The sequence below is a fragment of the Lissotriton vulgaris genome, chromosome 3_2 (assembly GCF_964263255.1).
Source record: "Lissotriton vulgaris chromosome 3_2, aLisVul1.2, whole genome shotgun sequence".
NCBI classification, from domain to species: domain Eukaryota; kingdom Metazoa; phylum Chordata; class Amphibia; order Caudata; family Salamandridae; genus Lissotriton; species Lissotriton vulgaris.
Genome location: NC_141690.1, coordinates 78,172,002 through 78,187,372, shown reverse-complemented (window position 1 = coordinate 78,187,372; position 15,371 = coordinate 78,172,002).

The window sequence follows — 15,371 nt, the reverse complement described above, 5'->3', positions numbered from 1 at the left end:
TAAAAAAGAGTCCTGATTTTGATTGTTCATTCCTTGTAGTGGCATCCCCATCATATGATGTGACCCTTGGTTGTATAGATTCATCCAACTTGGGTATGGTTGCATGTACGGTTGGAAAAATTGCATTGGGGGGCCCATAAACTGTTGTCTGGTCCATCTATTTCCTCTTCTTTGAGGTCGAGATCGAAAATTTCGAAAATTTCCTTTGACTCTTCTTGGGCCTGAGTCTTCGGATCCTGTCTCAGATCCTTCGGAGGAGTTCCACCCATCTGAGTCATTGTCTGTATTAGGGTCGGATGTTTTATAATCCGTTTTACTATATGGATGCATCTTCTCCTGGCAGAGAGCACCGCCCACCACAATGTTAAAAATGAGGGATGCACCTGCCACTGTGGCAGGCGCATCATAAGCCCCACCAAGGGACCCCCGCCCTTATGGCGGGCGGTCCCAATCCCCGTGAGAATGGCGGGTGGGCAAAGTTCGCCGCCATCCTAATGACCTCCTGTGTGTGTGAAAGGTCTACAGCAGCTAGCCAAACAAAAGTATAGGAATTTTAAAGTCATACCCAAGTTAGTTAAAAAGTTGAGATTTAGTAAAAATAAAGCATGTCAAATCCTAAAGAAAATGTGAAAGCTGTTAATATAGTCATGGAGGAAAAAACTACTACCAGTCAAGCTTCATTAACCCCTTGACTGCGGCACAAATTCTGCCCCGGTGCTGAGGAAATAGAGAGTGGGCGTGGTTCAGACAGCCGAGGGCTGTCCTCTGCACACGCCCACCATGACACTTGACGGCTCTAAGCCGTCTTGCTCATGCACTTTGGTACACTGATCTTTGCTAAATAACTGTATCAATATACATTACACAATACATTAGAAAATGAAAAATTAACATATCATTAGAAATAAATTCTATAGTTAATTAAATGAAACTGACATGAAATAGACTATAATTGCATGCAAACGAATCTAAGAAGGTCTACGGGCCAGGTGTACGACCATTCGACATTGCACCTCCCAATTTGCACTCGCTTGCGAGTAACAAATTGTGAGTCGCAGTTAAGAATGTACAACGGGGTCGCAAAATGCGAGGCTCATGAATATTAATGAGCCACTTGAAATTTGCAACCCCATTTGGAATGGCTGGCCCTCTCAGGGATGGTGGCCTGCTGGGCTCAGGAGACCTCCATGTCTTGGATTGCTTTTCAATAAAGCAGTTATTTTTTTAAACACCGCCCGTTTTCCTTAAAGGAAATAGGTATTTTGCATGGAGCTGCGGTGAGGTAGTATCCAGGTAAAGTAGGAACCTTGATGACTGTCTGACTACTGATGCTCCTTCTCTCCCATTCTACGGGCTCGGGGGGCACTAGATGGGCTAATTAAAAACCCATACCAGCTAAATACCTATTGGGGAACAGTATACAGTGCATGTAGATTGTCATATGCACCACATGGTGTTTACCATATAAAGAATTCACTTTTCATCTTTAGTATTTAGAGTGTAGAAGGGATCTCACGACGTACTTATGAGAAGCCAGGGGAGGGCTTTGAAACATGTCGGCAAAGGAAGTACGGCCCATTAAAGCAGAGTACCTCCGTCTCTTTTCCCACTTTTAATCATACCAGCTTACAGGAACATTACATTTTATTTTTCCGCTGAGCCAGTTATTTTTTAATTATTCATCACTTTCACTCACTTCTGACCCTTCCACTCACACTCCTATATCACACATAGTATTGTAATCAGTCCCCCAGCGTAGTTGTAGGTCGTAGCATGCCCCATCCTGCAGCAGGCTGGAAGACTCCGATGATGAAGCTTACCACCAAGGGTCCTTTAGTTGGGTGGGGGTATTTTAACAAAGCTGTGTGCTTTTTTTATGAACATAGGAGACACACAAATTCTGAAGGGACACTTTTTTTTCTTTTTTCGAAGTTTATAAGGGTGGATCCCTTTGTTTAACATATAGTGACTAGAGGAGGATGTATCCACCTCTTATGCTCCTGGAGCCCTACCTCTTCACTGCCCCCCTGTTTTTTTGATAAGCTTCTAAGTTATACATTTAGGTATATGCAGCCTCTTTCATATTTCAGATAGCTTGTTTAAATCAGACTTTATTCCACCCTGTCTATCAGCCACTCGAGGATGTTATTTCTCAATGAGGCCAGTAGTTAATACCTCATTACTTTGGAGACACTGGTAAGCAATAAGCTGCCTCTGTCATTCGGTAACTTGGAAACTGCTTATCCTTGAGTTTAGTAAAGGCTTGGGACTCTGAATTATCAGAAAATTATACCCATTAAATAAATGGTAAAATTTGTCAAGAATTGCCTCTCCCGCATAAATTGTTTGAACACATTTCGTGTTACCAATAGGATCTGTGTTGCACTAGTACACGATTACTGCTGTAAGTGCCTGAGGGGCAGTTTAATGTGTTTATGTATCAATTATTACAGGCATTATTTCTGTTGTTCTGGTTTTCCCCTTCGAGGTACTCAATTTAAACTCCATCACCTTATATTTATATATATATTGAGCGGCTTTGAGACACCTATGCTTCTGTTTATAATCCAAAGTCGAACAGTGGGTGAGGGTGTACAGCTGGTTTAGTAGGTGCAGGCCGCCCAGAAAGTTGGGAAGGATGCATACACTGCTTCATGTGTTCTATTAGGCCTGGGAGTAATTTTAATTATGCTGAAGTAATTACAGTAATTCCAGCCACGGCCCGTGGAGGGAGTTTCGGTGGGGCGGAGAGGCGGTGCGGGGGAGGGGCAGGCTGGGGGGGTGCTAACAACTGGAATATGGATAATTGAAGGTAAGTAAACAATTCAATTATTAAAACAAATTTACCTTCAACTATCCATACTCCAGTTTTTTGCAACCCCCTCCCCGTCTCTCCGCCCCACCGAAACTCCCTCCACGGGCCGTGGCTGAGTAATTCCATGTTACTCTTTGACGTGGAATTAATAATAATAACAAGATTTTGTCTGCTCACGTAATTAACGGTAGTTTGAGGGAAATAATCCTTTCCCAAGAGCAAATTTAGCAAGTGAGAGAGGCTGCTTGTGCTACTGTTTATGTGCTGTTGAATTTAATGCTATTTTCTTTGTGCAAAATGCGTGATTGCATCCATTTTGGGTGCAAGAATGCATTTTGCAGCAAGCAATTAGCACTAAAGGCCAGGATTAAGTTGTGGGAAAATCCTACCCCAAGTGCATTTAATCGAGCAGGAGCAGCTGCTCCAACTCGCTATATATGCGCTGTTGCATTTAGTGATATTTCTTAGTGCAAAATTCATCCTTGAGTCCCTTTTGCTCATGAGGGTTTATTTTTGCGCTAAATAAGGAATTACTCTTCTCACATAATGCTGTGCAATCTTGTGGAATTTTTAGATAATTCTGCGTGATGATTCTAAACAGAATTACACAAGTTACCCTGCCCCTACTCTTTATAACAAGGGTACCAAAAGATACCTTGTGCGTGTATCTTGTCTTTGTAAAAATGATTGAGACAAGATTGTCCGTGCACCATTTCTTATACTCACCATTCTGTTCACTTAGGGATGTTTTTCTAGTGTGGGTCACAGAGAAGCATTCCGGCTTAAGATGTTAAATTTATTTTTTTGGGGTAGTAATGCTATTCAGAAGCTCCTGATACAATAGACTAAACCTATCTTAATTTACTACAGTTTAAGAAGCTACTTGTGGAATTACGAAAACCGACATATTGATTATTGATGGTGGTGCGTATAAAAGCAACAATGTCCAGCTTTAGTCTCACTTTGCTCCAGGGGGTACCAGTCAACTGTCCACTGTGGTTGTCTGCAGTTGTGGGGAATTTACAAGATAAAGTTGGGGTTGAGAAAATTAGAGAGTGACAAGAAGAGTGTGGGTGTAGTCTTTGGCCAACCTCTTGAAACCCTACTCTAGGATTCTTGACAGGAAGAAGGAACACTGACTGCTTTCTCTAAAACATGTAGTCTCTTGGGCAGGACAGAATTATCCATGATATCAGGGAGGATAAGGGCTGGAATTCTTCTCCCAAAACCTTTCTGTAATCATCAGTACCTGCAATCAGATCTGCCTCAGTCCCATTAAAATGATCAGACCAGTAGTACATTTTCTGTCCAATGTTAGCTTCTGGAGGCCGTTAAAACTGATTGGGTTTTGTGATTATGTTTATAAAGATTTGCCCACATTATATCAGTTTAATCATGCAGTTTCTTTAGTTTTAATGAGCCTATTTGGATACGATTGCCTTTAGTATAAATGTGCTGTTACCAATAATCTTGATAGATCCACCTAGTGATCAATTTGTCACTTTGCAGATTAAGGACACCTGCAGATTGACATCTATGAGAGTTTAGAGGCAAAAAGTACTGTTTTGGACGGAGGATTTCACCATGGTTGTGCTATCTTCATCTGGAATGGGAAGGATGTGTCAAGAAGTAGGACTGGAGGTATTTTGTATTACTTAGTGAGGCTCATGCGCTGGAAAGTGGTACTCCAAATCCATAAAGGCTAGCTTCCTTTTAGTGAAGGAATTTTTGGCTGTCATCACAGAGTGCCGGTGCTATCTGGACTAAAGCTGTGTGAGCGCGGATAACACTCCATGCAGTAGCAAACCAGCAATGAAACATGATTCAAAGCAGGACGGAAACCCTCAAATGTACTAGAGAGCTTGCTGCAGGATTGGATTATCAGGTGCAACTTTGGATTTCATGAAGTACCTTGCTGTGAAATTATGCAACAATATTTCTGCAGCCAGCATCTCACTTCGAGGGTCTTGGATTTTCCTTGCCAAGACCACCATCTATCTAATCATTGCTTGTTGGACATTCACAAAGTCTAGCCTTATACATTCTACTAAAGGTTACATGTGAAGACGCTGGAAGAATTCTGTGCCTGCACTATATTGTATAGGAATATGCATGTCGTTTTCGTTTTTAGTGGCACATTCAGTTGCTAAGAGGAGGGAACAACAGAAGCTGTATGATACAATGCGGGCATTTTCCTTGTTAGCACCAGGCGCACCTTTCAAAAAGTGCACCCGGTGCGTACAAGGAGAGTATGCCAAATGATATTGAATGCACTGTTCCCAGGGCAGCCATTAACTTGTACTGCCCTGGGGGCATTGCATTCAAATTAAATACAGAGGAGCTTTGAAGTAGCTGCTTGGTGTCTCACTGCGCACCTGGAAATCCACCTGCACTTTTAAGAGGGGTGAGAGATCCTCTTGCAGGCAGGTGCAGTGAGTGACTGCACTTGCCTGCAAGGGGATGTCACCCCTTTCAGAGGGCTGTCATCAGGTTACGCACTGTCAGAGTGCCTCCTGACAGCTTCTTTGTCTCTGCCCCACACATCTATAAAACAGCATGGGTGCAGAAGGGAAAAGATTCCCTCATTCACATGGGGCCACCCCCCCATGCAAATGAGGGAACACCCTCTGAGGATAGTGCTGGTGCTATATATATGCCAGCGCTATCTGTTTTACAGAACGAGCCACACGAGTGTCTGCAGACGCTTCTGTAATACCAAAGTACTCAGAAGGAGCGCAAAACTGATGCAAATGGTGGTTGCAGCCCCAGGGGAACTTTGCACAATATGGCACCAAGTGTTAACAGTATAGGGTGTTTACAGATCTAAAGCAGTCAAGTAGAAACATAGGCATAAGTGTTATCGCACATGTATTTGTATCCTTTCTTGCTTGTTTAGTTTTCAGGAAGGACCAGTTTCATTTTAGTTACACATAGATATTACTACGGTTGATTTAGATATTCTCAGCTACATTTACACTTAGCACTCACTCTCAATGATAATCACTTAAGATAGCTTTGTCTTGTTGAGATCCACTACATCCTGCATAAGTGAGGAGGCAGAGTTGTTGAGTCCTGTACGCTGTAGTCTGTCTTATGCCATTCCATATTCCCAGCATCTACCACTGGCCCACACTTAAGCATGGCGGTGGGGTTAGACATTCAGAATTCAGAATTCAGTGCACACCATAATTAAAAGCTGATAAAATTAATGTTCAGTCAGTGCTTTACATTTTTTTTTAAAGAAAAGTACTTTAATACACACAAGAGATAAATACTATACATAAAACTAGGATAAGCAGGGAAACCCAGATGTCTCTACAAACCTCAGGGCCAGAGTTTTGACCCCAAACAGTACTATTATATCACCTAGACGCTAAACGCTATAAAATTACGGTTAATATGTAGACACATAATTAGCATAGCTGCCAGTACAGCCTGATACCCCCAGATACCACAAAAAGAAAAGTGATGGCCTGTTCCACCGGACTCTATTCCCCAAATGCCCCTTGTAACTGGAAGTACCACACAGGCTTCCACGGCACAGTGGATCTCACCTTCAAGGACTGGAATTAAGCTACCTCATCTCCCTCTGTCTCTGTTGTGCACTAAAAGCATCCTTATCTTGAGCAGCTGCCTGCAATTTCCTTGTTCAAAGCACTAGCCATGCATGCCTCACAGGAACAGCTGGTTCTCTCACAGATGCTTCTGATGTCCTTGCTCCTCTTCAAACTGGAACATTTTTTGCAGCATAATAAATCAGACATAGAGAAAACTTCCTCAAGTACCAGGTGTGGTGAGTGTAGGCCATGCTTTTATCACCTCTTATTGATAGACTGATCCAATCAGAGGGTCTGCTACTTTTGAATCCTGGGTGCTCTCTAATCACAAGGCACATTTATCATGCAACGGATGATCTACTGTCTTCGCTTGTACCAGCTTGGGCCATTCCCTAGAGAGGAACTTTAATTGACTCCAGACCAGGGGGGCCTGACCAACTCCTAACAGAAAGGGTCCCTTCAAGGAGGGTTAGGGCAGATAAACACAGATAAGAGGGAGTGACTATCCCGAGCCCCCAAGGCCTATCCAAGGAATTAGGAGGGGCACAGGGTGATGGGGTGTCCAGCAGAACAGCTCACATTACACACAATGCTTCACCTCAACATCCTTCCCCAGCACACCTACGGGCTCTCAACCACATGTCAGGTACACAAAGGTAACAGTACCACAGGCATGAGAGACTGCACAGACTTGATCAGAAGGGTGGCTAGTCTTCCACTCTTGTTATAATACAGGGATACAGATATATTTGACTACTGATTTATTGCTGCCACCACTGCAAGCCTATCAGAGCCTGTGGAGAGAGAGGGCAGTTGCCACTTTCTGTGAAATAGGGGTGCACAATGCATGCTTTCCCTTGACCTCAGAGCCAAGCACTCGGGTCTCAATCCATGTAAACAGGTAGATGCTCAGTGCATAGGTATGATTGTCATGCTCACTAAGGTAGTGATCGAGAAATCATACAGTAACTTTAAAATGACTTGCCTGGAGATCAGCATAAGGAAGGGGAAGCACTCTGTAAAGAAGACTTCCCATCCTGACACATGCGTTTTTATCCAATTCATTGAATGCCATAAGATAGTTCTGGTTATTCTTTTTTTATAAGGAATGTGAACTGCTTTGGAGCCATAAGTTAATGTATTTGATAAGGAATCCATTTGGACCTTGACCTTGAATGGACACAATGTGTCCAGTGGGTAACATGTCTAGATGTCCGGCATGGGGAGCGCGTGATCACTGCATATACAGTGTGTGCTGTGTCCTGATCGGCTATGTGTTCCTAACTTCATGTGGTGTCTGAATTTATGGTGTTTGGGGAGCGCACATACCCATGTGGTCATCTGTGCTTTATAGTGGGCAATCTCACTGGACTATTGCTGTGTCCCTGCGCCTATCTGTAGGATTCATCTGGGGTTTCCTGTTTGCATGCTTGTCTGCCTACTATGTGCCACCCCACCTGCGACCAGTCAGTGAGCTCGGGCCTGGGTCTCAGCGCTTGCCTTACTATGTATTTCTGACACTATCTAAACCATACTTCATGACAGTAACTTTATGCGTGGCCTGTTTTTCTTTGGTTTTGTTAATTGCTACTGTCCTAATTACTTGCATTCTACCCAATATGTGGACTACATGTCTACTGCAGGAAATCCCCAATTTCCATTGCATGGAACCACAGAGAAGCAAGAACAGAAGGAAAACTAGCAACAACAATGAGCACAGACTGGAAAGTCACCTGGGGAGCCAGGAGAACCAATTTGGGAGCCACATCTGCTCAGGGGCACCTTCCTCCTCACGCAAGTCTCGTTGTAAATGGTTTAGTTCTAGTATGGAAAGAGTCAATGTCCTAATATCCATGTCGGTCCCTGGGATAAACGTGCAGCAGGATGCACCAATCTTGGCACGCACCCCTCCTTCCATCATTGTCATTAGGTCTAACACATACCGATGCTGTACCACTATAAGATGGGTTACTTTCAGTTCTTACTTGATCAAATTACGGCCAAGCATTTCCCACCTTGTTATTTGGAGCCAATGGACATTAACTTTCGTTGCCTACCTACCTATACTTTTGTGCCTGAGACCAGTCTGAATTGTTCTGGAATGTCCTTGTAATGAGGCCAGCCAAAATAATCTGCACTTCTCTATTCAGGGGGCACATGCAGCAGAGTTGTCTTTTTCCTTAGCGGGGGCTGGTACAAATCTGATAATTCTTCTCTGTGAATGACCAGGATCGGGCTGTGTATGGTTACAAGGGAACAAAGTATGCTCCATTAGGGGGCTAGCTGAGTGTAGGCAAACTCGCTGCACTGTCAATATATATCCATAAGCACGGATGTGCCCCATTGTATATCCAGATTATGCAGGACCTTGATGCAGTTTTTATTCATGCCCAGTGGAAGCATTCCTTTACCTCTGAAACATAACGAATACAGTCTAAGTTTCCATGCAATTAATTGTTGCCCCTTCCCTTCTAGCCAAGTGTATTAACACACCTAGGTATCCCAGACTCCCTGAAGTGGAATTCCTATACTTTAGTTCAACCCTGCCTTATGAAATTCATTTTGCTTTGTATCATCAAGCTGGATGGCCCTACACAGGAACTCTTTGTCTGGGGTCATCTTCTTGTTAAAGATGACTGCACCAGATACTCTAAGAGCCAACCTTGGACCACAAATGGAGGCAGGAGCAGAGATGTTTGTGCATAAAGTTGAGGCTTTTACTTCCTCCAAGAAACACTTTTCTGGGAAGTATCTTGTGGCCAAACAGTATCCTTCCCTATGGAGCCTTTCCTACACATCCTCTCTAGCTCTGTTTGAATATCATTAGGCATGGTGAAACAAATATAGAGCCGTTGGGTTGTTCTCGTATCAAGTCAAATTTCCTACCACTCTGTGGGGCTCTACCCTGTTGAGTTGGATTTTGTACCTGATTCTGCATAGGTATAAAGTGGAGAAGGCATTTTGCTTTTTTGGGGGCCACCTCTTCGGACAAGAAAAATCTGTCTGTGCCTACTGCTTATGGTATCAGTGAACAACCATAACACAACCTGGCTGATGTCTTAGAGCCTACAGTGGCCGTGTGTGGATGTCATGTGGTGTATAAACGGGTGCTGTGTAGTACATGTGGAATGCTAGTTTTTGGGTTGGTGTAATTGTAGGTGCATTGGAGAGATCCCTGCCCCAGCGATGTGATAGTTTTTGAACTGACTTCATTTGATCAAGCAGTTCTTTATCAGTGAATAGGTGTGGCAGCACCCAAAATTCACAAAGAGTATATAGAAGTGCGATAATACATAAGTTGTTATTGAACATTGCAGATCTCGGATATGGATCCAGAGGAGGTGTGTGTGGTCCTCTGGTGATTGAGTTGTCTCGTTTAACAGTTCAATCAATAAGATCACAATGCAGTTCAAAATCTTGATTCGCACACTTTATGCGTGTTGAGGGGTTGATGTGATGGCTGAAAAGGTGGTGCACTTGTAGGTTCGATTGTAGACCTGTTGGACAAGAGCTTGGTTCATTCTGTTAATTCAGAAAACATTGCATGTGCCATCATCAATGATTTTACTTTGGGGTTCCTGAACTTCCCTTTAGGGGTGTGTTCTACTCACCCCGTTTATGCGATTTTTAGTGATGTACTGGAAGGTGTCCCCGATAATGGTGTCTTGTTGATAGTTAAAACTTAACGGTGGCTAATTGGTAAACAGGTGAATTAATCTATTTTTTAAGCCATGAAAACCACTCTTTTTTTCTTCTTACCAAACTGGGAGTTTGGAATAGAGCAAAATGTTTATGGACTGGTCTTGTGATCATAGGGAGTTTTTATCTAGTGATGTATTGGCACTGTCAGTTTTCCAAGACCCTGTCTCTCCTGGTGCCTGCATGGAGGTGCCCTCAGTACTGGCTGCTTTCAACCTAAACGTGCACTGGACTGTGCGAGGAGTGGGCATGTTGTTGCCAGCGACGGCCCGTGGAGGGAGTTACGGTGGGGCAGGAGGGCGGGGAGGGGGAGGGGCAGGGCGGAGGTTGCTAAAAACCGACATATGGATAATTGCAGGTAAGTAAACAATGTAATTAATAAAACGAATTTCGTAGCTCGCACTGCATTGCATTTTGCGATGCAAGGCGCACTACGAAATTCGTTTTATTAATTAAATTGTTTACTTACCTGCAATTATCCATATGCCGGTTTTTAGCAACCTCCGCCCTGCCCCTCCCCCTCCCCGCCCTCCTGCCCCACCGTAACTCCCTCCACGAGCCGTCGCTGGTTGTTGCTGAGTATTGTTGGCAGTTTTCAATGCACCCCAAGACCATGTGTGTGTATTCCTCTCCATTCTTGGCATGTGGAGTGCAACATCCCCCTCTCCTGTGGCACCAGACATCTCGACTCTACCCTTTTTCTAGAGAATTCTCTTTGTTCTAACTTTAGGCTCATTTTGCTGGGTCTTGGGCACTTCCCTAGAACTTGTGTGATCTGCTATTTCATTTATCATATGGCAAAGGGGGTGATTAACTTGTTCCGTGGCCCCGATGTACCCCATATCATGCCATCTTGTGGTGTCTAAGGTTGGGGATTATGGCTTTTTCTGGATGGTACATATAAGGCCTTGGTTAATTGCTAAGCTTGATATAGGGTATAAGGTATAAGCGCAGTCTGTGTTCTACTCTCGCCTGGAGCTGTGATAACCTTTGCGGACTTCCCTCTCCCAGGCACCCACTCTACCTCAGATCACATCTTTTCAGTGTATTTGGGGGAAACATCCTTTACAACGCAACTTTTACCACGCAGTGCCTTTACGACGCAACTATTACAACGCAAACCGTTACAACGCATTGCGCTGGGGGCGCTCTAGGACAGGGAATAGAATTAATTTACTATCCAACACCTTCCCTAGTGTCCACTGGGACTGGAGCTGGAATAGTAAATTAAACTATTCACTATCCAGCACCCCAAAGCACTATGCGTTGTAAAGGTTTGCGTTGTAATACTTACTTTGTAAAAGCATGCATGGTAAAAGCATGCGTTGTAATGTCATACATCCGTATTTGGATCTGTGGTTCCTGTCTTGTGGCTAGGGACCTCTAACTAGGGGGCATGCTCCTGTCACCATTTTGGAGGGTTATGGCATGACAACCAGACTTTTGAGATTTGAAAAGCCTGAAAGAAACAATATGAAACACTGTCAGGATCATAAGAACCCAATGGGGCCAGGGCCAAGGCCAAGAACCTTCACTGCACTTTGGCTAGGGATAATAACTGGATCGGGACAGCCACACAATTCTGGGATGTCTCGCTAACCTGGCTAACCGCCCAACTGACTTGACTCCATGGGGGAACCTTGAATTTTATTGTTGTGTTGTTGAGGTCTTGGAATCTTCACTATCCCAGGTGTACGGGTATCATGGTTCCCGTCACTTGAAGACAGCTTGTTCATAACTGAAAGGGGGCCTCTATTTGGCCGGAGGCTTCTAGTTTTTGGGGGCGCTGTTGAGGCTTCAAGCCATGAAGGAAACATGGATCTGGGCTGGATGACCGAGAATGGGGACCATTCAATCAATCAATCAATCAATCAATCATTACATTTGTAAAGCGCGCTACACACCCGTGAGGGTCTCAAGGCACCGGGGGGGGGCTGCTACTGATCGAAAAGCCAGGTCTTGAGAAGTCTTCTGAAGGCCAGCAGGTCCTAGGTCTGTTGTAGGCCGGTAGGGAGAGTTTTCTAAGTCTTTGCGGTGAGGTAGGAGAAGGATCTGCAGCTGGCGGTGGTATTCCAGGTGCGTGGAACTCTGACGAGGGCGAGGTTGGCAGAGCGGAGGCTGCGGGTGGGGGTGTAGAAGCTGAGTCGGTCGTTGAGGTATGCTGGTCCGGCATTGTTTAGGGCTTTGTGTGCGTGGATGAGGAGTTTGAAGGTGATCCTCTTGTTGACGGGGAGCCAGTGCAAGCCTTTCAGGTGGGGTGTGATGTGGCTGCGTCGGAGGATGTCGAGGATCAACCGTGCCGAGGCGTTCTGGATGCGTTGCAGCCGTCTCAGGAGCTTGGTTGTTGTTCCTTCATAGAGGGCGTTCCCGTAGTACAGTTTGCTGGTGGCGAGAGCCTGGGTGACGGTTCTTCTTGTGTCGGAGGGGATCCACCTGGAGATCTTGCGTAGCATTCGGAGAGTTTTGAAGCAGGAAGCGGAGACGGCGTCTGTGGAGAGCAGAGTCTAGATTGACCCCCAGGTTGCGTGCATGGTTGGTGGGTTGTGGGGCTGTTCCTAGAGATGTTGGCCACCAGGAGTTGTCCCAGGCTGAGGGGGTTGAGCCGAGGATGAGGACCTCTGTCTTGTCTGAATTCAGCTTCGGCCTGCTGTCCTTCACCCATTCGGCGACTGCCTTCATTCCTCTGTGGTGGTTGGCTTTGGCGGTGTGGGGGTCTTCGGTGAGGGAGATGATCAGCTGGGTGTCGTCGGCGTAGGAGATGATGTTGAGGCTATGTTGTCTTGCGACGTGGGTGAGTGGTGCCATGTAGATATTGAACAGTGTCAGGCTGAGAGATGATCCCTGGGGAACGCCGCAGACTATCTCAGTGGCCTTGGAGCGGAAGGGTGGGAGGCGGACGCTCTGGTTTCTAATAGAGAGGAAGGATGTGGTCCAGGCCAGGGCCTTCTCTCGGATTCCGGCGTCGTGGAGGCGTGCTGTTAGGGTGCGGTGGCAGACCATGTCAAAGGCTGCTGATAGGTCCAGAAGGACGAGGGCGGCTGTTTCTCCTTTGTCCATAAGGATCCTGCAGTCATTGGTGGCGGCGATGAGGGCGTCTCGGTGCTGTGGTTGCTGTGGAAGCTGGACTTGGATGGGTCCAGGATATTGTTGTCTTCGAGGTGGCAGGTCAGCTGCATTTTGATTTGGTAATTGTAACCAACCCCCTATTTGATTTGGGATGCAGGGCCCTGAGAGCATGTTTTTAAGTACTTTGTCTGGGATCCAAACCGCCCTGTCTTCAGGCAGCCCTCCACCTAGGGTGTGAGGGTCTGCAGCCAAGTGGTGCCTTGGCTACTGCAGGTGCCCTTAATGTCAATCCCTTCCTGCTGCGGCTATGGGTCTAGTCCCTGCTGGGCTGAGTTCCCTGTTTGTGGTTGCTGTTGCCACGTGTTTGTTCAACTACCAGATTCCTGTTGTGGTGGTTTTGTGGTGTGGTGGATGACTGACCTCCCTTTGGCTGAGTGTATGGTGCATTTGGGTTTTGATGGGCTTAGTTTTGTGGATGAGAGTTTTGTGGTAGCTGGCCCTGGCCCATCACTCTCTGTTCATTGTCGGTTTTTAACTGGCATCTGTCTGCTGTGTGGCCCATCCTGTGGCAATAGTAACATTCCATAGGGTCTGGTTGCTGTCAACCTCACTGGCCTCTGCCGCTATAGCTAGGTCGAAACCCTCTTGGGTTTTGCTATGGAGCTCCCTTCATGACTAGTGCTATTTGCCCGCTTGAGGGCAATCTTTTACAATTTGTGTTGGAACAATTTAGCAGTGTCTGTCGGGGCTTGCTCCTGTTTTTCTCTATCCTTCTCCTGTTTCTGTAAGTGGTGATGCAATGTATGGGCTTGTATCTCACGCCACTGTTTGGTGTCTAACCAAACAATGCTGTCTAATCCGATTTGTAAGCCAGTGGGCAGCCCCTTTTTGATGATATTGTAAAATGTGACTTGTGAGCCCATATCAACCCGAGGCTGTCCTGTCTCTTGATCCCATCATTCCCTCATCTTTTTTATGGTCCTCCCTGACTTCATAGTCTCTGCCATTAATCCTCCCATGTCAGGGAACATCTTCCTCAGAGTCGTCTATATTTGGTGCTAGTATGAATTGAATGCGGCCTGTCATGCTTGGCATTTGTCAGCATAGTTACTAGGATGCGCGCTGGGGCAAACACTGTGTTAGTCTGCTCTCCAATTAGAATTTTTAGCATACTTTTGAAATTGCCTGTAGCTAGGTTTATTCCTGCAGTGTTCTTCTCAAAACATGAGATCCATTTCCCCACTTCATCCAGCAATGGCAGTAACTTTGTCCTTAGCCCTTCTTTATTCATTTGAGCACTTTGCACATAGATGGCCCCAGACATGCCCTTGCTTAGTAGCAGGTACATTCTTACCCTGGCTAGCTCTACTGGTTTCTCCCTAACATGGCGCTCCCATCTTTTTAGGCATTCCTGCATGTAGAGGAAGTTCCATTTGGGATCCCCTCCTCCATGCCACGTGCAGTATTGAGCTATGGCAATGTCCTCTAGTTCGAAGGACCCTTCCTCCAGGCAAGGTCTATCATACTGGTCTTTTCCTTCAGTTCAGTTGGCTAACAGGTGGCAGAATGGCAGCACAAACATCTTGCCTTCCTCTCTGGCCATTATCTCCCTTGGGGTCAGTCTATCTATCCTGTGAGTGTGCAAACGTTGCCATCTTGTTTTCCTATGTCTTGGTTGGGTCTGCGCCAGGCTACTGTGTTCTTTTATTTCCTGGTCATCCCCTCTCCTACGTTGAAATTTTGGTGAGGCTCGGATAACAGCCGGAAGCCTCTCATCAAATTCTACCTTTGATTCTTCCCAGATCGGTCCCCTGACCCTAACCCCACTCTCCTCATGTGGGATATGTGCTGCTCTGTTTTCTTGCTGCGCTTCCTGGGCATGAGTGCTTTCTCTCTCCCTCCTTAGTTTGTGCCTTTCTTCCACATCCCGTCTAGGTTGGCTCCTTTGCTCTGAGCTATGTGCTGTTATTTTCAGACTGGCTTTTCCCTCAAATTTTCTCTCAGTTGTTTCCGTTAGCTTCTTGAGCAAATCATTTATTTCCCCCATTGTCATCTGATCCAAGGGGACTGGGGCCCGCCCTCACTACCACTAGCTGTACCACTGTCTAGAATCATAACAAATCTCCTTGTCACTCGTATTTGTTTTCCTAAACCAGTGGGAGTGTATGTTCTCTGTGCAGCTGGGTAGCTTGGGTTCTATGTGTCAGGTGCGATGGACTGGGAGGGGGTCAAAC